General features: G+C 38.2%; 1 pseudogene; it reads right to left on the bottom strand.

Moving 5' to 3' along the window:
* Window positions 1-10,924: 10,924 nt before the first annotated feature.
* Window positions 10,925-11,886, bottom strand: LOC110200546 (olfactory receptor 56B1-like; annotated as a pseudogene).
* Window positions 11,887-20,991: the final 9,105 nt, after the last annotated feature.

The following is a 20,991-nucleotide window of genomic DNA, read 5'->3' as shown; positions in this document are numbered from 1 at the left end:
TGTTTTGTTTATTTTTAGGCAATTGGGGTTAAGTGACTTGCCCAGGGTCACCCAGCTAGTAAGTGTCAAGTGTTTGGTCTGAGGCCGGATTTTAACTCAGGTCCTCCTGACTTCAGAGCCAGTTCTCTATCCACTGGGCCACCTAGATGCCCCTCTTTGTTCTCAATTCTACAGGTAACATATAGCAAAACCTGGTACACAAAATTTCCCTGGGGACAAAATGGAGCAAAATATTGCATACACATTAACATAAGAGGGAAAACTACCACAGAACAGGTGAGCCTGAAGGCCCCACTATTTTGTTTTGAGAAAGATTTTATTTCAGTTTACTTTCAGTTCCTATTCCAAATAATTAACTCTAAAGTATTGGTGTGCTGGACTTTTTTATTTTTTAAATAGAAGCTAGAAGCCCAGGTCTCTTCCTGGGCCTATCTTCAAATTCCTTGTTTCTCAGCCTTGGCTTAAGACTGCTGGAGATGGGGTGGAAGGGTCAATGACATCATCCATTCCCCTCTCATCTCTATAGCTCAACTACCCTGCCAATAGCAGCAGAAAGAGTAGATGTCAAGAATATTTGTTTTTCATAGAAATATTATCTCCTATCTAACTTAATATTATCGACCTTTTTCTCCCAGAGGTGTGTACTGCAGAGTGACCATCTGCTTTTAGTTGTCTTCTGTAAAAGGGGCACACCTTTCCACTCACTCACACACTCCTCCAGCCTCATCTTGAACAATGGAGTTCCCTCAGTCATTCAAGCTCATCAGAACCTGAATCTGGAACTGTGAAAACCTGTGCCAAGTGAGAATATAGGAAATGTTCCCCTCTTCCCCCTAACCCAGGATTATCATCACCCTTGCTCTCAATGGATTTTCTTACTTTTTTGGTGCACTGTAGCATTATATCAGGGACTTCAAAATACCACTCCATAACTCAGGGCCTCCAGTTGTCTAGTATACAGTGCACTTCTACTGGCAAACATTCCCAATGTGTTCGTGCAAGGTGTCTTAGTTTATGCTATTAAGGTCATTCTGCCAACAGTGCCTTTTAAGTAGCAGAACTCATTGACATTCTCTCATGTCCCCCAATTTCCTAGCTCACCTAGTTTCTCCTTTTCCTTTGCTACTATTTGCTATGACCTAATAAGACTTATCTGTGCCCTCATCGCACTACTGCTTCCCCAAACAATTGCATTTAAACTCAATGATGACAGAAATGGGGTTGTGATTTATTGTCTCATGTACCAGGGAGCTAGATGACGATAGTAATTAGAGCACTGGCCTGGGAATCAGGAAGACTGAGTTCCAATGCTGCCTCAGATCCTTACTACCTGAATGAACAAGTCTCTTAAACTCTCTCAGCCTCAGTTTCCTCATCTGAAAAAATGGAGATGATAATGATAGTACCTACTTCTCAGAGTCACAGAGAGGAGCAAATGAGATAGCATCTCTAAAGCATGACACAGGTTTTAAGACTTATGTTTATTATATTCCCCAAACCTAATGGTATCTAGGTCAATGTAGAAATTCAATATATTTAATTTTTGACTTGAATTAAATCAGTCATGGTTTTTTTGATGGCTGCTCAGTACTACAGTTAATGTGTAGCAGAAGCCATTTGTTGTGAAGGTGAGGTAGTTATTCTTGTACATTGCAAGTTCAATAAGCCAGTCATATTACATAGAAGCTATAAAAAATAAATATAATCTTAACCTTCAATAATTAAAGTATGATGGTGATAATCTTGTTGTCCTTTACCCTACTTTGTCCTGATCTAGAATGCCAAACTGTATTCTGATGGTGACAGTAGAGGACAGAGGTTAATGAAAGAGAAAAAGTTACAGATTTACAAAATTTCTGTTGCAGCTCTTTTTGTTGTAGAACCAAACAGGAAACTAAGGGTATGCTCTCCTAGTGGTGGATTGCTAGTATAATTATGGTGTATGTAGATAAATATTATTCTATAAGAAATAATAAAATAGATAGTTTCAGAAGTAATTGAAAAGACCTCTGAACAGGCTGAGATGAGTAGGACAAATTATGACAATACAAAGAAAAACATTTTTGAAAGACTTTAAAACTAGTCAATGCACTCTACTGGAAAAGAAGTAATGGACTTCAAATTGAGAATGATTCATATACATTTGGACTGACTGATATGAATCTTTGTAATTTGTAGACCATGCATATATGTTATGATTATCTTTTTTGACTGTTCTATTGGGTTGCAGTGGGAAGAAGAGATAATTAATCCTGGCAAAAATCAAACAATTAATTAAAAATAATAACCTAAATCCTACAATTGTATAACTGCAAAGTTCTTCAGGCATGATCACTTGCTATACTGATTCAGAGAAACAGCTCTGACATCTCTAAACAATCCTTACTCTGTCTTAGTGATCATTTCAGTTGTCTGCTAACAGATCATTAAAAGACTGATGTTTGACTCACATAAAATTCTTTTATCCAGGTCCTAGTTTTATTTCAGTGGCAGCACCCCCTTGCCAAGCTCCCTACGCATGTAGCAGTTGATTTCCTCCCCTGTTTGGCATATTTCCTGCTCAGTTTTGGGTAAAAGGACCAAGAGTTTTACCACTACCACCTCCAGCCCAGGTCTTTGTCATTCTCTAGGATCATCAGAGCATAGCAGGACTACAGTACTCACCATGACCTTTGACAGAGCTGTGGGAGGCTGCAGTAATCAACCCTGCAGGAGTGAAGTCAAGGAGCTGAGTTGAACTCAGAGTCAGCAGTAACTACAGGCTCACAGGGGAGAAATGGGATTTTATAGAACAGGCTAAGCAATTCAAGGGGCTGAGGGAGGCCTAAGGAGCACATTAGGCACCTGACTATAGGGACCAGGAAGGATTAAATGAAGCTTACTGCCTCCCTCAGAGATGTACTGCTCTCTCAGGTGTAAAGGGAGCTATGTCCAGGAGGCAGACTGAGTCAGGGCAATGGTTCTACTGACCTTATTTAAAGAGTCTGATTATGCAGTACACGGTGCTTTGATCTATGAAATGTAGATGTTGCTGCAATGCATACCAGAACAAATTTTGTTGCTAGTCATTTCCCATGAAGTCCATGTGAGAACATTTTTTAGATTGTTCTGAGATCTATTTATTCAGCCCTACCCTCTGCCATGACTACAGATCTGACATCCCCAATTGCCTCCTGGATGTCTTCAACTACATGTGCCATAGACACCATAACTGAATATGATCAAAGCTGAATTTATTATCTTGTACCCTTCCCCCCAATACTCCACCAACACATGCACACACACACACACACACACACACACACACACACACACACACACACGCACACACACACACACGCACACGCACACGCACACACACACACGCATATACACACCCCTACTGTCCCAACTCCTCTCTTATACCTCTCTATTATTGCAAAGGTACAAACCTACTTCCAGTCCCTCAAGCTTAAAGCCTAGATGTTATCTGAGAAGCTTCATTTGAACTGTCCTCCCTGTCCATGCCCCATTCAATCTATTGCCACAGCTTAATGGTTTTAGCTCTGCAACAATTCTCCTTGGTGCCCCCTTCTCTGCTCTGACACTACCACCAACCTGGTGTAGGACATCAGCAACAAATGCCAGGATTATTACAGTAACCTGCTGGTTGATTTCCCTGCCACAAGTCTCCTCTACTACAGTCAGCCACTACTTGGCTATCAAAGGGGTCTTTAGACAGAAAAAGAGTCTGGCTGTGTCAGTGCATGATTAGTGAACTCCACTGGCCTTGTATTATTTCCAGGATCAAATATAAAATCCTCTGTTTGAAGATCCTTCAAAAACTGGTCTCTTATCTTTCCTGTCTTTTAATGATGTGTTCCTTCTATTGTTCTCTATGAGCTATTGACACTGGTTTTCTTACTAGAAATAATAAGTGAATGCTTTCTATATGTTATCTCATTCACTCATCACAATGACCCTGAAAGACAGGTGCTGTTGTCACCCTCATTTTATACTTGAGGAAACTGAGGCACACAAGGGTTAAGAGACTTGTCCAGGGCAGCAAAGTCAAGTTCTAAGGCCAATCTTGAAGTCAAGTTTCCTGACTCCAGTCTTATGTCTCTATCCACTGCACCACTTAGTTGCCTCAAGTAGATCTTTAATGAATATTTATTGACTTGACTTCCCTCACCCACTTTTCTAATAATCTCTTTACTATATGAGACAGTATTCAGAGCCTACCAATACACCCCTTTAGATGCAAATCTTACTGACCTCAACTACAATTTAAGAAATATTTAGGTCCTCAGATTTAGACTGTAAGGAAACATCTCCAGTTTCCCAGAAAGATCAGTTTCCTAAATCCCTAAACTGTTTTTGAGTATATCATTAAATACATGATGGGAAGACAAATGAATATGAGGCAGAGGACTTGAGCTAGAATTCACAGCTGTGCTCTACTATAATGCATGACTTTGGGGAGTGCTAAACTTCCTTGGGCCTCTCTTTTCTCATCTGTGAAATGAAAAGGTGACTTGTAAGGTCTTTTCCAGCATTGAATCTTCCAGTTCTATGATCTTATGTGCTGAAGCATTCTTTTAGAAAAATGTTTAAATTTCCATCTCAATTGTATTGTCTCTTATCACCAATCTTTAATTTCTCTTAGAGACCACTCTGCTGTTCAAGCTGGCCTCTCAGTGCAGGTGTATTATTTCAGCTGACAAACAGAAATGAATCCAAGGAAAAGCTATTTACGTTGTTTCTGAAAAACATAAAATAAAAAACAAAAAACCCAAACTAACTGTTAGATCTTTTAGGCTGACTTGGAAGCCACTGTTTCACAACACTTGAACTTTGTTTAATTAAAAATAGGTCCCCCCAAAAAAAGGTAAAACAGGAAAAAAGTATTGAATTTTCCCCTCTCCACAGCAAAAATCAACAAATTTCAGCAATATTTGTGTTATAAGCATGAAGATCCTAACCTGAAAGAAAAAAGAGGGGCTTTGTACTAGCCAAAAAACAAAACAAAATGCATGTTTTGTTTTTCTTGCTTGCAAATGCAGGAATATGGATCTGGATATGGGAACAAATGGTGGGGTGGGAGTAGATGTAAGTCTACATCTTCATCTTCACTCAGCTCTAGTTCTTCACTTAGTTTGCATGCCAACCAACAAGGATCTAGAAAGGGAGAAAGGCTTCCTTACTCCAGCTTCTGCCCAGTTATTATGTTTCTTTGTTTTTATTGAGGACCACATGTAGATTTTGGGGACACAGAATCCCAATCAAGAATGTGAAAGAAATTGCTGTACTATTTTCTATCTATATTTAAGCTTTGAGAGGAGGAAAAGTTTAAGGAGATAAGAGATGAAGGAAAATATTCCAGTAATTTTTTTTGTTTTCATAGATGTATTTTTTCCCTGAAGGACTGTTTTCCTTCATCTTTTCAAAACTTATGTATTATCTCATTGTTTTCATGCTCTTTCATAGAATTATTGCCTCTATGATTTGTTCTTTGTGTGTCTCATTCTCAGGCTGTCATTATACAGTGTTCAGTTCTCTTTATTTTCCTTTTGTTCTCTATATCAATCTTAATTTTTACCATGTTATTTTCTAAGAAGTTTATGCTTCATATTTTTTTCTTTTTACATCATGTGTTCAGTTTTTTCCCCCTAAAGTTACCTTCCATCACTAAATGATGTGCGACTTCTTTCATATTCACTTTCCAAAGGTTCTTAATTTTTTTTCAAAATCTAATTTTTTCAACAGTTTGTTGTGTTCTACATTTTCTATTTTGTTTGCAGGATTTATACGACTCGAAAAATGCAAATTATAAACTTCTGCAAGTATTGCGTTATTGTTGCAGTGTGATTAGCCTTTAATTTAGGAGTAGAGATTTTTTTTACTTAGTGCGGTGGTGTCAGACTCAAGTAGAAATAAATTCCTGTGGGCAACATTTTGACTTAGAAATTCACAAATTAACATTATGTAAGATGTTCTGCATTTTTATTTATTTACTTAATCATCCCTCAATTATATAGTAGTCTCTTTCAGTGTACGTTCTGCAGTTTTACTGGCCCTGTACTATTGGCATCTTGGAGTTAGTCCACGTCTGTTTGATGGTGACATTGTTTTATTGTATATGGTGCATTTAAGCATAGCAGAGATTCTCTCTATATCTTTCTATATATCGTTGTTATTATTGCCTCGTCTGAAGTCCTGACTGCAATTCCTGCTTTTTGGAAATTACCTGATAATCCCTGCTATTGCTTTGTTTGCTTTCAAACCACTTGTGTTGAAAACTTCCTTTCAAGAAAAAATGCACAATAATTACAGCAATGCAAAGGGAAAGAACAAAAGAAATACTAAGTGCTGCATAACTGTAGTGATCAAACTTGACTCTAAATTGGAGATAACAAAGTCTATAACCTTACTTTCTTTGCACAAGCGGGGAAGAAATTTTGTATGCAGAACACTGCAAAAAAGTGACAGATTGTTGATGTGTTAGTTTGACTGCATTGTTTTTTCTTTCTCTTTCTATTTTGTTTCTTCTTTCAAGGGCTGGCTCCCTAAGTGGGGCAAATAAAGTGACATACTAGACAACTATGGCAATTAACAAAGATATCAATACCTACAGGATATTGTTCTTTCCCCAAAATCTCCAATATTTTCCAGAGTCCTGGACACAGAAAAAGCTCTGTTCCTCTTGAAATTAATTTGTTTTTTGCGTTTTGTTGAGGCAATCATGGTTAAGTGACTTGCCTAGGGTCACAGGGCTAGTTGGTGTCAAGTGTCTGAGGGCAGATTTAAACTCAGGTCCTCCTGACTCCAAGGGCTGAGCTGGGTCCACTGTGCCACCTAATTGCCCCTGTTCCTTTCTCTCTAGACTTTGACAACTACCTTTTCATTCTGGAAGTTCCCTGAGTGCTGATGGTCCCCTCCTCCTTGAACATCCCTCTCTATCAGTGGCCTTCTTCCTTTGGAAAATTTCTCTGCAAGTATAGCTCCCTTCCTCCATTACTAAGCTCCTCAGAGAACTTCCATTTTGAAGACAGACCCAGGAGAACCATCTTCCATTCCTCTCCTGGCTTTGCTTCTGACTCTGGCAATGCCACCATACACTCCAGAAAGTCCCTTCCCCCATCCCTTCCAGTGTTTAAACTCACTTCATGTATTATCTTCCTCCATTAGAATTTAAGATACTTGAAGGCAGGGATCATCTTTCTTTTACTTTCTGATTGTGTTTGTATTCCCAGAGTTTAGCACAGTGCCTGGCAAATAAATAGGAGGCTCTTCATAAGTGCTTGTTGACTTACTGACTTAAGAAACTAAAGACTAGGATTGGTAGAAAGCCTCCCCTGTTTTGTCCCCTCAGAGTCTTGGTTCTTGAGGCCTCTCTCATCTGTCTGACAGGACATTCTCAGGTCCAAACACCAAGTTCTTTAGAACAAAGAATAGGGTTTTCTCACCTTGCTAAACCATATAGATTTAGTCTTTCCTTTGGAATCCTCTTTTCAGTGAATGGTTTGCTTCTCCTAATCAGACACTTCAACCTAGCTTAAAGTGAGCATTTCATTTCCTTCCCAAATCTTCAAATAGGAATACAGTCTTAATATTGGCCCAATAACTACCAAACTGACCAGGGGTTTGGGTTCCTCAGTTTTCAAACCTTAAGACTCTTCCATTGTTCCATGTAGATACATGGACGTGGAAAGTGACACACAGAGAAAAAATACCCAGGAGACAATTCATTATTTCTGCTATCTGCTTATTCTCATTTCTTACATCTTTATGTGAAGGTAAGTCCAATCAAATTCTAAAAGGGACTTTGCCCGATGAACTTACATCTCAGTGTCTCTTCCTTTCCTTCTTTAAATTATTGCTGTTCTCATCATCACTCTTTATACCTCACTCCTCTCCATCTACTCCATGATCCATTAACACTGACTTGCATTCTCTTCCTCCCAGAAGACACTCCACCTCCTAACTTGGCCATTCTCATGCCTGGAACTCCCTCCCTGCTTATCTGTGCCCCTCACTTTCATAGATTCCTTCAAGTCTTAATTAAATTTCACCTTTTTGGAGAACTTTTCCCTGATCTCTCCTTGGCTTCTAGTGCCTTATGTCTATCATTAGCTCCACTCTGTCCTGTACATATCTTGTTTCTTCATCATCGTTTGCATGCTTTCTCCCCTCATAGACTTCAAACTCCTCAGGAGCAGGGTTTTTTTTTTTTTGCCTTTCTTCATACTGCAGCTTTGAATAGTTTTGGGTACATAATAGGGACTCAATAAAAGTTTACATGACTTTTCAAGCTTATTTCATATTTTTCCAGTTTTTCTGATATGCCAAGGGACATATGGGTTTCTACACAGCTGCTTTCTAGATATATTGTTAATAGTTTGGAGCCTCTAGGTGAATATACTTTAAAAACACTCTTGTGACTTGTTGGAGAAGAGACTCCAAGGAAACACATAATGTTGGGCCTCTCCTGTGACTGCGATGAGGTATCTAGCAGAACTTCATTAACCTGCCATTTAATACATCTCTGAAGAGTTTATGAAGGCAACCTGGGAAAGACAATAGAGGTCTGGTCAGATGGGGTGAAGCACATGTAGTGTGAGCTGAGAGAGAGACTGTTTGGGCACCTTTCCCTTAGAGCTGACAATGTTTTGGGGTGTCATATATATATAGGGAGCCATAATCTTGTATCCCTGTGGATGCAGAAAAATAGATGAGGGAGCTGAGATTTCAGACCATATTAGGATCATCAGAATTCCTGCTAATTGTTTGCTCCACAGTAGAGTCTAGTAAAGTTGAATGTGAATTAGAAATTCTTTCAGATCACATCTATCTATCTGTATCTATTTCTCCATCTATTTATATATATATAAATATACGTGTCTAATGGTAGCTATCTCTCAAGCAGGGTAGGGAAGAAAAAATTTTTTAAAAATTACATGACAATGTTGTATATTTAAAAGGAATATCAAGTTATGCATAGTAAATTTGAAGTTTCATATATAATTTTTTTATTGTTCTGTGTTATGAAAATGCTTGTTTTATTCCATAAATTAAAAATAAGATAATAAAAAGAAGAAATCCTTTCAGGTCACTCAGAGTGGGGAAAGTGATAAGAAGCTTAATAGGTTGAAGGACCAGCCATTTGATGAATTGTGATTATTGTTGGGCATATTTATATCCCTTACACAGGACAAAAATCTAGAATGGAGTACAAAATGTCCTAGACATGTACAGTATGAGTGAAAGAGAATTCAAGGTAGAGGCCGGAGGTCCTGCTTATAGAAAATTTTTAGTCCTCAAGGTCTTTTCTGCGTTTTGTATTAAAGACCAGTTTCTTCTTTGGTATATTCTGTCCTCTTTTTTTCTCCTAGTTCTTTTACTTATGATTCTTTCTTATCATTCTTTTTTACTGTACAACCAGCTATGTCCCATCATCTATGTGTTAGTGTAAACCAAGGTTCTCTCCTGTGTTGTTGTTGTTGTTGTTGTTGTATTTCTTCTTCTTCTCCTTCTTCTCTTCTTCTTCTCCTTCTTCTTCTTCTTCTTCTTCTTCTTCTTCTTCTTCTTCTTCTTCTTCTTCTTCTTCTTCTTCTTCTTCTTCTTCTTCTTTTCTTTCTCTCTTTCTCTGTCCAATTCTGCCTCTAACTCATCTATTAATTGCTACAGATGCTCCCTCTCACCCCACCCCCATGCAATTTTTATGTTTTTGGTAAAAAAAAAGAGGGACCTTCTGAGGATAATCAGGCATGAATGAGTTGCAATGTATTTTGCAAATCTCAGTACTTAATCTTTGCCCCCAAACCTATTGCTATTGAAAATTTTTAAGTTACTTACCAAGGCACCACCATCTTTCCAGTCATTTAAGTTCACAACTTTGTTGTCACTCTCAATTTCTAACACTCCTCACTCTTACCTACCTAATCTGTTGGGAAATCTGTTCTTTCTACCTTCAAAAGCATGTATCAGTTTTTCGCCCCTTTTCTGCACTCACACAGATTGTCAACTTCAAGCTTCACAGTTTCAACACTCCTTGTCTGTATTACTAGAAGAACCTCCTAATTGATCTCCCTGCCTTGAATCTCTCCTGGCCATCATCTATCCCCTCTGTAGGAGTGTCATTGTGAAGTACAACTCTGTTACTCCCCATACAAGGTCCCAGAGGTTGTAGGATCAGACGTTCCACCTTTTTCTTATCCTAAAAAAAATTTTGTTTTATATGGGGTTTTTTTGGGGTTTTTTTTTTTTGGTGAGGCAGTCAGGGTTAAGTGACTTGCCAAGGGTCACAGGTCTAGTAAGTGTTATGTGTCTGAAGGCAGATATCAGCTCAGATCCTCCTGACTCCAAAGCCATAGTTCTATCCACTGTGCCACTTAGCTGCCTTCTTTGTTTAAGTTTTTTAAGGTACATAAGTAAAAGTACAGTAGATCACCCAGAAATGACTAACTATACAAATATTGAGGATCCTATCCTAGTCTCCTCTGCTAGAGAAGGATGTGCAATTTTAAAAAACAGACTTGGAGATCTCTTGCCAAGATCTTAGAAGGAATACCATTTGGTGATGTACCAGCCCAATCGAGTTAAGGCAAAACTGGAGTTTAAAAACATTAGTGCCCATGCAAAGCAAGACGTCCTCATCATACATATCACTTTACACAAAATCTTTATTGAACATCTCACTGTCAGTGGTTAAAAGTATAAAAGTTCTTCAGGCCATCAAGAATTCCCATGCTATATTCTGATATAGTGGCATAACTGAATCCTAGGAGCTATGAAGTAATCTGAAGATAGGGCAAATACTTGTGGAACATTAAAACTGTTGCTCATAGAGAAAAATAATTCCACCTGGGCCTCCACTTGTCTGGAGGAGATGGAGATTATACGCATTGGAGATTTGACTCCAGAGAGCCTGGTCGCTTTGAGCTCATTTGCCCTTTATGCCTGGCAGAAACACCTTCTGGAAGCCAAGCTTGAGGTCTTGGGTCCTAAATGCATAGACAATGGGGTTGAGGGCTGGGGGGATGATGTTGTGCAGCACATTGAAGAGCACAGGGATCAGGGGATACTTTCTCCCTGCCAGGTGGGTCACACAAATAACAACAATGACAGTATAGAAGAAGAAGATAAGGATGAGGTGGGAGCTGCAGGTTCCCAAGGCCTTGGATGCAGCTTCTGCTGAATTCAACTTCAGCACAGAGTGGAGGATAAAGGCATAAGAAACAATGATCAGGCTTAAGTCAGCCCCCATTATCAATGAGGCCAGGATCATCTGGTAAATGCTATTGAGCCTCCTGTCATCACAAGACAGGCTTGTGACCCCTAAGTTGGAGCAGAGGCAGTGGTCTATTTCATTGGAAAGCAATAATCTCTCTGAGCAGCCAGCACAGGCACTGGGATAACAACCAGTCCATTTCTGAGCACCATGAATACTGCGGCTTTGAAGACAAAAGAGTCAGTGACAATGGTGGGATACTGGAGGGGTTGGCAAATAGCCACATATCTGTCAAAAGCCATGCAGAGGAAGATGCCTGACTCTATGCCCACAAAGCAGTGAATGACAAAAATCTGAGCAAAGCACTCAGGGAGGCTGATGGTCTTGGCATCAAACCAGAAGATGGCCAGTATCTTGGGCACAATGGTGGTGGCCAGGCCCATGTCGACTATAGACAGAATGCTTAGGAATCGATACATGGGCTGGTGCAATTTGGGGTCCTTCCAGATGGTGATAAAGATGAGCAGATTGGCACTGATGGAGGAGAGGTAGAGCAATGCCAGGGGTAGAGATAGCCAGTGTTGCCAACTATGGATTCCAGGGAGTCCCATAAGGATGAATTCTTTCACCTGGAAGTGGGAGCCATTGAGGAGTCTTGTAGCTGGTGTCATCATTCTCTGAGAAGAAAAATTCCCCAGAATCATTATTCTACAACTTGCTCTCTCCCATTCATTAGGGTTTAAGTGCCTGTCTGCATGTGGTATAGTATTTCAAAATGTACCCACAGAATTCTAGTAATTGAAATCCTGTTCCTTAATGCCTTGCAATTCTAAGAAATAACAGGATCCTGAGATACAGGCTACAAGGTTACAGGGTGTGTTAATTGCCCAGAGTCTGAGTCTACTCACACAGAAAAGGCTTATAGAAGAGGGAAGTGGTGAACACCTTTTTCAAGGGTGAAATCTAGTGCTATTGATCAAGATCATTCCTTTCCTGTTCTTTGTTCTCAATTCTACAGGTAACCTATATTAAAACTTGGTACACAAAACTTCCCTGGGGATACAGAGAATAAAACATTCCATACACATTAACATACAAAGGAAAACTACCACAGAACAGGTGACCCTTAATTCCCCACTATTCTGTTTTGAAGAAGACTTTTGTCTTGGTTTACTTGCAGTCCGTATTTCAAATAATTAACTCCAAAGTATTGTTCCACTGGATTTGCTTTCAGAATAGAAGCTAGAAGCCCATGTCTCTCCATGAGCCTATCTGTGAATTGTATGTTTCATAGACTTGGGGGAAGAGTGGTGGAGGTTGGGTGAAGGGATTAATGACAACCTTTCTTCTCTTATCTCAATAGCTCAACTACCCTGTTTCTAACAGGAAGAAGAACAGATGTCAGGAAGGGTTCGTCTACCTTTCCTCCCAGAGGTTTGCACTGCAGAGTGAACAACTGCTCTTAGCTCTCTTCCCCAAAATGGGCACACCTTCCCTCTCATTCATACCCTCCTCTAGCTTCACCTAGAACAATATAGTTTCCTCAGTCATTCAAGCTAGTCAGAACCTGAATGTGGTTCTATGAAAACTTCTGCCAAGTGAGAACATAAGAAATGTTCCCCCTCTTTCCCCCAACCGGGAATATGGCACCATCATCCCAATGGATTTTCTCCCTTTTGTTGGCCCTCACTAGCATTATATCAGAGAGCCCTAGGTACCCTTCCATAACTCAAGGCCTCCCATTCTCTAGTTATACAGTACTCTGTTACTGGGAGAGGTTCCCAAAGTCTTCATTCAAGGTGTCTTGGTTTATGCTATTAAGATCACTCTGTCTCCGCCAACAATGCCTTTTAAGTAGCAGAACTCATTGACATTCTTTCATGTCCCCAAATTTCATAGTTCACCTAGTTTCCACTTTTCCTTTGCTTCTGTTGGATACCACCCAGTAAGACTTATCTGTGAACTTGTTGCACTACTACCTCCCCAAGCAATTGGAGTTTAAACTCAATGATCACAGAAATGGAGTTATGACTTATTGCCTTATTTGTGTATCAGGGAGCTAGATGATAACAGTGATTAGAGCACTGGACTGGGAGTCAGGCAGACTGAGTTCAAATGCTGCCTCAGATACTTACTAGCTGAATGAACTTAGGCAAGTCACTTAAACTCTCTCAGCCTCAGTTTCCTCATCTGAAAAAATAGAGATAATAATGATAGTACCTATCTCTCAGGGTCACAGAGAGGAACAAAGGAGATAACATCTCTAAAGCAGTACATAAGTTTTAAGCACTTATGCTTATTATATTCCTCAAACCTAAGAGCGTCTAGGTCAATGTAGAAACTCATTCTATTTAATTATTGACTTGAATTGAATCAGTTATGGTTTTTTGTGATGGCTGCTCAGTATTATAGTTAATGTGTAACAGAAGTGGTTTTATGTGAAAATGGGGTAGTTATTCTTGTTGATTGCAAGTTCAATGTTAGTCATATTTTATTGAAGCTAGAAAAAATGAATGTAATATAAGCCTTCAATAATCCAAGTATGATGAAGATAATAGTCCTACTGTCCCCTACCATGCTTTGACCTGATCTAGAATTCCAGACTCCATTCTGGAGGTGGCATTTAAGATGAGACAGTAGAAGACAGGAGTTACTGAAAGAAGACAGTATGTAGATTTGCAAAATTTCTATTGTGGCTTTTTGTTTTCTAGCCCTAAATACTAAACATGGATAGCTAAAAAATTAAGGAGTATGCAGATGATGGAATAATATTGCTGTATAATAAATACTAAAATAGACAGTTTCAGAGGTAACTGGGAAGACCTCTATGAACTGATGCAGAACAAAGTGAGTTGGACAAATGATGACAATATAGAGAAAAACAACTTTAAAAGAATTTTTTAGAATGCTAGTTCCTGTACTTATAAACCATGAGTCCAGAAGACTGAAGATGAAACATCCTACAAATCTACTGGCAGAGAAGTAATGGACTTCAAATCAAGAATGATGCATAGAAATTTTGACTGACTGATGTGAATCTTTGTAATTAATAGACTATGTATTTTAGTTATGAGGGTCTTTTTATTGTTCTGTTGGGGTGCAGTGGGAAGGAGAGATAATAAATCTTTGTAAAAATCAAACAATTAATTATAAGTAACATCAGGATTCTGCAGTTCTATAACTGTACAATGCTTCATGCATAAACAGTTGCTACACTGATTCAGATAAATCGTTCTGAAATCTCTCGGACTTTTCTGTTTTCATGTTGAAGCTTTTTAGTCTGGGAAACACGATCAGAATTCTGCCTTGTTCCTATTCAGTTAAAATAATCCTCACTCAGTCTTAGAGAATGTTTTGTGATAATTTCAGATGTCTGTTAGGGGATCATTAAATGATTGTTGTTTTACCCACAGAGCATTCTTTTATCCAGGTGCTGGTTCTAATTCAGTGCCAGCACCCCCTTGCCATGATCTCTACTTCTTTGTGATCTGGGTCTCTGCCTTCTATGCTATTTTTCATATACAATTTTGTATAAAGGAACTAAGTGTTTGACCACCACCAAATAGCCATGGTCTTTGGCATTCACTAGTACACTCTGAGAAGAACAGAACTCTGGTACTCACCATGACTACTTGATAGAGATGTGGGACGCTACAGTAATCAACCCTGCAAGAGTCAAGTCAGGAAGCTGAGTTCAACTTTGTTTATAGAAACTGCAAACACACCAGGGAGAAATTAGATTTCATAGATGAGGCAAAGCAATTTGAGGAAGGGATAGAGATCATTTGAGTTACCTAATTAATAGGGAGAGGAAGGACTAAAAAAAGGTTACTGCCTCCCTCTGAGTTTACTGGTCTCCCAGGTGTAAAAGGAGGTAAGCCCTAGAGATTGGCTGAGTCAGGGGCAATGGTTCTACTGACATTAAGTATAAAGTTTGATTATGTAGTCCAGAATGCTTTGATTTATGAAATGTGAGTGTTGCTGAAGTGTGTGCCAATATGATTTTTATTGTAAGTCATTTTTAAATTCATGAGGATAATTCACTACTTACAGAAAGTATCTGACATATTTTGTAGAAAACAAACCTTCCTAATATAAAGCAGATCCTTCCTATTCCTATCAAGCCCACATGAAACCATTTTGCAGATTATTCTGAGACCTATTTATACAGCCCTACTCTCCATTCTGACTACTGATCTTACATCCCTAATATCCTCCAGGATTGCCAACTGGATGTTCTATAGAGACTCCAACCTTAACACGTTATGAAATAAAATCATTTGGGGTGGAGCAAAGATGGCAGAGAAGTCAGGGATTTGCCTGAGCTCTCCCCAGAAGCTCTCCAAACACCTTTATACAATGCCTGACAATAAATTCTGTAGTGGCAGAACCCACAAAAGGATGAAGTGAAATAATTTTCTAGCCCAAGACAGCTAAAGAATTGTCAGGAAAGGTCTGTGGCATCAGGGTGAGAGTGGTCTGAAGCTCAGGACACCCTGAGCAAACCAGCAGCAGGCCTTGGGAATGAGTGAATCAGCAGATGCTTCCAGAGCTCTCAGCCCACAGATGGTAAAGGATCAGACAACTCGTCAGAAGATTTCAGGTGTCCCTTTCCTGGCACTGTGGGCAGGACTCTGTTACTTTGCCCATACTCAGATCCAGGTCTTAGTCCTAGGGTAAGAAAGAGCACTTAGCATACCAGAGCTTGAGGGCACAGGGAAGTGGGGACCCTGGTCACAATTCCAGGGCAGAAAAGAGTGCTTGTGTTCACTCATAGATCACAGCACAGGCCAGGAGAGTAGTAAGCACACTTCTCTTTAGATCATACCACCTTGGAATAGCTGAAAGTTTACAGAACCCCAGAACTAGTTCTGAAACCTGCTGCACAAAACCCTAATGCTTAGGAAAGTGCACCCTCCACCCCAGAAACAGAAACCTGCTTTAACAAAGAGTTAAAAGTGAAGAAATTGGCTGGAAAAATTAGGTAACAGAAAAAAAATGCTGACTATAGAAAGTACTATGGTAACAAGGAATAGCAAAACGTATACTCAGTAGAAGACAACAAAGTTAAAACTGCTACATCCAAAACTTCAAAGAAAAATATGGATTAGTCTTAGGCCATGGAAGAGACTGATGAGGATTTTAAAAATTGAGTAAGAGAGGTAGAGGAAAAATTGGAAAGAGAAATAAAAAAAAATACAAGAAAATCATGAAAAAAGACTCAACAGCTTGGTAAAGGAGGCACAAAAAAGCACTGAAGAAAACAATACTTTAAAAACAGACTAGGCCAAATAGTAGAAGAGATAGAAAAATCCAATGAAGAGAGAATGCTTTGGGAAGCAGAATTGGCCAAAGGGGAAAAAAAGGTACAAAAATTCACTAAAGAATGGAACTCCTCAAAAAGCAAAATTAGTCATATGGAAAAGTAGGTACAAATGCTCACTGAAGAAAATAATTCCTTGAAAATTAGAATTTAGCAAGTGGAAGCTAATGAATTTTGAGACACTAAGAAACAATAAAACAAAATCAAAAGAATGAAAAAATAATGTAAGGAAACATGAAATATCGCATTGGAAAAACAACTGACCTAGTAAATAAATCCAGCAAAGATAATTTTAAAATAATTGGACGACCTGAAAGCTATGATCATAAAAAGACCCTAGACTATCTTTCAATAAATTATCAATGAAAACTGCTCTGAAATTCTAGAACTAGGGGCAAAACAGAATTTGAAAGAATCTACCAATCACTGCCTGAAAGAGATCCCAAAATGAACATTCCTAGGAATATTATAGCCAAATTCCAGAGTTCCCAAGTAAAAGTAAAAATATTGCAAGCAGACAGAGAGAAAAATTATTTATTGTTGTTACCAGTAAGAAGATCAGAGGCCCTAGATCACATAGAGAACATTGCAAAGAATATATCATAAGAAGGATCAGAACTAGGGGAACATTATACACAGTAACAACAATATTGTATGATGATCAACTGTGAAGGACTTGGATATTCTCAGCAATACAAAAATCCAATACAGTTCTAAAGGATTTATGATGAAAAATACTATCCATCTCCAGAGAGAATACTGATGGAATCTGAATGCAAATCAAAAATGATTTTTTTTTATTTTTTTGGGCTGTGTTTTATTTCACAAAATGACTAACATAGAAATATGTTTTGCATGACTGCACTTGTATAACCTATATTAAATTGCTTGCCTTCTCAGTGAGGAGGAGGAGGAAGAGAGTTCACAACTCAAAATTTTAAGAAATGAATGCTAAAAATTGTTTTTATATGTAATTAGGAAAAATTAAAATACTTTTTAAATAATTAAGAAATAAATAAAATCATCATCTTCCCCCCAACACACACACCTACTATCCTTTCTCCTGAACTTCTATATTACTGTAATAGGTACAGTTAAACTTCCTGTCACCCAGTCTTCCAACCTTGATATTGTCTTATAAGCTTGATTCTTACCTTCTCCTCTACATCCAATCTATTGCCAAGTCTTATTGATTTTAGCTCTGCAACATTTCTTCCTGGTGTCCTCTTCTCTCCTCTGACACTACCACCAACCTAGTGCAGTACCTCTTCAACTAATGCCAGGATTATTATGATAGCCTCCTAGTTGTTCTACCTGCCTCAAGTCTCCCCTACTCCAGCCCAGCTACTACTTAACTATCAAAGGGATCTTTCTTTTTTTTAATTTTTATTTTTTTTATTAATTTATTTTGATTTATCAATAATCACTTCCATAAGCTTTTGAGTTTAAAATTTTTCTTCCCTTTCCTCCCCACTACCCTCCACAAGACAGCGCACAATCTGATATAGGCTGTACCTATACATTCCTATTAAATATATTTTCACATTAGTGAAGTTGTAAGTAAAAATTAAAACCAATAAGAAGAACCATCAGAAAGAGGAAACAAAACTCAACAGAAGAGAAAAAAAATAGCAATTCAACTTCCATAGTTCTTCTTTGGATGTGGATAGCATTTTCTATCACGAGGCCTCTGGGGATGTCTTAGATCCTTGTATTGCTGAGAAAGGGTTAATTTTGTCAATATTAGTCATCGCATAACGTGGCTGTTATTGTGTAAAACATTCTCTTGGTTCTTCTCACTTCACTCAGCATCAGACCATACAAGTCACTCCAGGTTTTTCTGAAGTCAGCCTGTTCATCATTTCTTATAGCACAATAGTATTCCATTACATTCATATACCACAACTTGCTCAGCCATTCCCCAATTGATGGGCATCCTCTCAATTTCCAGTTCTTTGCCACCACAAAAAAAGCTGCTATGAATATTTTTGTACATGTGGCTCCTTCTCCCATTTGTATGATCTCTTTGGGATATAGCCCTAGAAATGCTATTGCTGGGTCAAAGGGTATGCACATTTTTATAGTCCTTTGGGCATAGCTCAAAGGGATCTTTCTAAAGAAAAGAACTGGCTATGTCAGTGCACCTTTAATAACTCCAGTGTCTCTGTTAATTTCCAGGATGAAATATAAAATCTTCTGTTTGACTTTGAAAGTCCTTCATAACCTGGTCTCTTGTCAACTTTTAAGTTTTCTTATAATACATTCTTTTCATTGTCCTCTATGATCTAGTGACGCTGGTCTTCTTCCTGGTAGTAACAATAAATAGCTTTTATATAGCATTTTAAGACTTGCAAGATGCTTTCCACATATTAACTGATTTGGCCCTCACAACAACCCTGTAAGATAGGTGCTGTTATCACCTCCATTTTATAGTTGAGGAAACTGAGACAGACAAAGGTTAAGTGATTTGTCCAAGGCAGCACAGTAAGTGCCTGAAGGTTAGTCTTCAAATCAGCCTGACTCCAGGCCCAGCATGCTATCCACTGCACTTCTTAGTTGCCTCAAGTAGGTGTTTAATAAATGCTTATTGACTTGACTCCCTCCTCCAACTTCTTCAATATCACATTACTATATAAAACTCACTATTCAGAGATTATCAATACACCCTTTCCCTTTACATGCAAATTATTCTGACTTCAACTATAATTTAAGAAGTACTTAGGTACTTGGACTCATATTTTAAGGAAATGTTTTCTGTCTCCAAAGTAGTTTAGTTTGCTAAATCCCTAATCTATTTGGAAGTATTTCATCAAATACATAATGGGAAGACAAGTGGATATGAAAGCAGAGGATTTGAGCTTGAATTCAGAAGTGTTCTATATCATAATGCATGATTTTGGAGAATTTCTTAGCTTCCTTGGGCCTCAATTTTCTCATCTGTAAAATGAAAAGCTGACCTTTAAGTCTTTTCCAGCACTAAGTTATACACTCTTAAGATCTCATGTCCTGAATTATTGATTTAGAAAAATCTTTAAATTTACATTTCTAATTTATTGTCTCTTATGACCTGTCTTTAATTTCTCCTAGAGACTGCTATGCTATTCACCCTGGCCTCTAGGTGGAGGGGTATTATTTCAGTTACCAAGTAGAAATGAATCTTGGGTACAGCCACTTAACTTGTTTCTTTAAAACTTGCTGTTAGATTTTTTAGGCTGACTTGCAAGCCATTATTACTGATCACTTGAACTTTGTTTAATTAAAAATTGGTTCCCCAAAAAAAGTAAAACAGAAAGAAACATTTAATTCTCCTTTCCCCACAACAAAAATCAACAAATTTCACCAATATTAGTGCTATAGCCATCAAGATGCTAACCTGAAGCAAAAAAAAGACAGATTACCTACTAGCCAGAAAGCAGAGTAAAATGCATAATTTTTTTCTTAAAGGCAGATATGTACAACAACATCCAAAATATGTAAAATATGGAAGGGGGTTATGTCTTTTTCTTCACTAGTTCTTGTTTTTGACTGACTTAGTGTTCATGCCAACTAAAGAGGACCTAAAAAGTGAGAAATACTTCCTTACCCCAGCTTCCATCCAGCTCCTATGTTCATTTGCTTTTATTGAGGATTACATATAGAATTTATAGACAGATGATCCTAATCAAGGATGTAACAGAAGTTGCCCTACTATTCTCTGTGAATCATTTATTTTTTAAAAATTATTTTATTTTCCCCCAATTACCTATAAAAATTTTTAACTTTTTTTTTGTTTTGAGTTCCAAATTCTATCCCACACTCCTTCCCCTTCCTCCTCCTTGAGATCGTAAGCAATGTGATATAGATGTGCAATCATATAAAACATTTCCATAATAGCCATTTTGTGGAAGGAAACTACAATTAAAAAAAGAAGGAAGGAGGAGGAGGGAGGGAGAGAGAGAGAGAAAGAGAGAGAGAGAGAGAGAGAGAGAGAGAGAGAGAGAGAGAGAGAGAGAGAAGGAGAGAAGGAAAGAAGGAAGGAAGGAAGAAACTGAATAATAGTATCCTTTGGTCTGTATTCAGATGCCATTAGTTCTTTCTCTGGAGATAGATGCATTTTTCACTGTGAGTTCCTTGGGATTGTCTTGGTCATTATATTACAGAGAATAGCTAAGTTATTCACAGATGTAAAATGTTCTCCAGGTACTGCTCACTTTATTTTGTATCACTTCATGTAAGTCTTTCCAGGTTTTTCTGAAATAATCTTGCTCATTATTTCTTATAGCACAATAATATTCCATTACAATGAGATGAATTAAAACCCCAAGAGACAGAGTTTCTGGGTAATTATTATTCAATTTATTAATTAGGCTAGCTGGTAACCAATAAATTGATAGTCAGTGGTTTCTCTCATTAACCAAAGATCTCAAGAGAGACCCTGAAATGCTTTAAATATCTTCTGAAAAGGAACTTCTCTGAC

Source organism: Phascolarctos cinereus, unplaced genomic scaffold (assembly GCF_003287225.1).
Source record: "Phascolarctos cinereus isolate Bilbo 61053 unplaced genomic scaffold, phaCin_HiC Scaffold_726;HRSCAF=1367, whole genome shotgun sequence".
In the NCBI taxonomy this organism is placed as follows: Eukaryota; Metazoa; Chordata; class Mammalia; order Diprotodontia; family Phascolarctidae; genus Phascolarctos; species Phascolarctos cinereus.
The sequence above is the reverse complement of the archived record's forward strand: the minus strand, read 5'-3'. Positions and strand labels throughout refer to the sequence as shown.